The following is a 2,076-nucleotide window of genomic DNA, read 5'->3' as shown; positions in this document are numbered from 1 at the left end:
TTTTATCTTTTTTTTTTTTATTCACAACTTGGCTGTTTGATGCAAGAGGCCTAGCTTTAAGTCTTTCTAAGCTTTTAACATGCGTTCCTCATGTTTCTTAATTATTTCTAGCTTTTGATTTAAAGTGAAAGATGTGGTACACTCCCTTCTACTTAGAGACCTTTGTAAGTTTATTAACTGGCTTACTTTCAATGTTGCTGTGTCTCAGGAAATAGGCCTGATGGGTGGGAGAAGGAATAGGAAACAACTGATGTGTGGGGCACTCAGTACACACCCATTTATTAAGTTGGACATCTTATATGGCATAATTTATAATGCCCCAAACCAATTACAATAGTAATATGAACAATCACCAATCACAGATTACCATGGCAGACATAATAATAGCGAAAAAGCTTGAACATTTGTGAAAATAAGCAAAATGGGTCACAGAGATATAAATTAGTTACTTACAGTTTGAAAAAATGATGTCAATAGACTTGCATGATGTGCAATTGCCACAAGCATTGAATTTGTAAAAAAAAAAGAAAAAGAAAAAAGAAAACAAACAAACAAAAAGAAACTAGATATGTGCTAACATAATAAAACAAAGTACAGTAAAGTAAGGTATGCTTGTACTCTGAAGAATATTATGATGTGTAATATAAATGGCACAATATGATCAGAAACCAAGAGAAAACCATTAGCCATCTATGGAGCAATCAGAAAAAACTGGAGTGACAAATCACATATATGGTGAGATGAAAGCTTTCATAGGCTCTAGACAGAGAGTAGCTAAAGGAAACAAATCACAGAACGAGAGAAAGTCCTGATATTTGGAAATTATCCCCACAAGTATGAATTTTAGAGTAAATCATATACCAGAGATTATAAAAGAAAAATTTTGGTTGGAATTGGAGGCCTTGTGTAGTTTTATGTGATGTATATGGGTTTCTATTTTAATTTACAGGCAAAATAATTTAATCTAGTATTAAGGAAAACCAGTCAAAAGGTCATTGCTGTTTTGTTTTGTTTTGCTTATTTAGCAAGCCAGTCTGGCAGCTAAACAAAGATTTTCAAGTAAACAGAGGAGTGTAAATGTAGGGAAAATAATTAAAAGTGTATATTAGGAAATGAAGTAAGAGACTATAGGGCTGTGGCTTGCACTGATGATAGTAAATTTGAGGAATATAATTTGAATTTGTGATTACTGACTGACTGCATCTGAGGCTGAAAGTATTGTAGCCACAAAGACACAGATACGGTTTCTACCTGAATGGTGAAAACATTGACAATGCCTTTAGGTAAAATATATACAAAAAATGAATGCTATGTTTGGGAAAAATATGATCTTTCTGCAACTAGTTTTTCCTCAGTGATTAATTTAGTAATAATACTTCTCTATGTAAGTAATTATAAATTCCTAGGAGACTCATTGTTGGGTAAAGTGGTAGAGTTTCATCATGTGAAGTGGATAATAATTTATCTACTCAGCTATCTATGCTTCTGTTTTTTTTTTTATGTTACACATTTAATGCACAATTTACAGCACTTACATAATCCACTCAAGAATGGTATATAGAGAATAAAAGAGAATGTGATATATTTCCAGTGCTCAAGTAGCTCACATGTTTATATTTAAAGAATTGGAATGGCATTTATTTCTATATTAAAGAAAGGGCTCCAATCAGAGGGTTAAGATGGCCGAATAGGAACAGCTCCAGCCTCAGCTCCCAGCGTGAGTGACACAGAAGATGGGTGATTTCTGCATTTTCAAGTGAGATACTGCATTCATCTTGCAGGGGCGTGTTGGATAGTCAGTCCTGGTCAGTGGGTGCAGACCAACCAGCAAGAGCTGAAGCAGGGCAAGACATCCCCTCACCTGGTAAGTGCAAGGGGGAAGGACATTCCTTTTCCTAGCCAAGGGAAACTGAGACACACAGCACCTGGAAAATCAGGTAACTCCTACTCTAATATTGCACTTTATCAAAGGTCTTAGCAGATGGAACACCAGGAGATTATATCCCACTCCTGGCCCAGATGGTCACATGCCCAAGGAGCCTCCCTCACTGCTAGAACAGCAGTCTGAGATCTAAC

The sequence above is a fragment of the Colobus angolensis genome, unplaced genomic scaffold, assembly GCF_000951035.1.
Source record: "Colobus angolensis palliatus isolate OR3802 unplaced genomic scaffold, Cang.pa_1.0 Scaffold643, whole genome shotgun sequence".
Lineage (NCBI taxonomy): Eukaryota > Metazoa > Chordata > Mammalia > Primates > Cercopithecidae > Colobus > Colobus angolensis.
The sequence above is the reverse complement of the archived record's forward strand: the minus strand, read 5'-3'. Positions refer to the sequence as shown.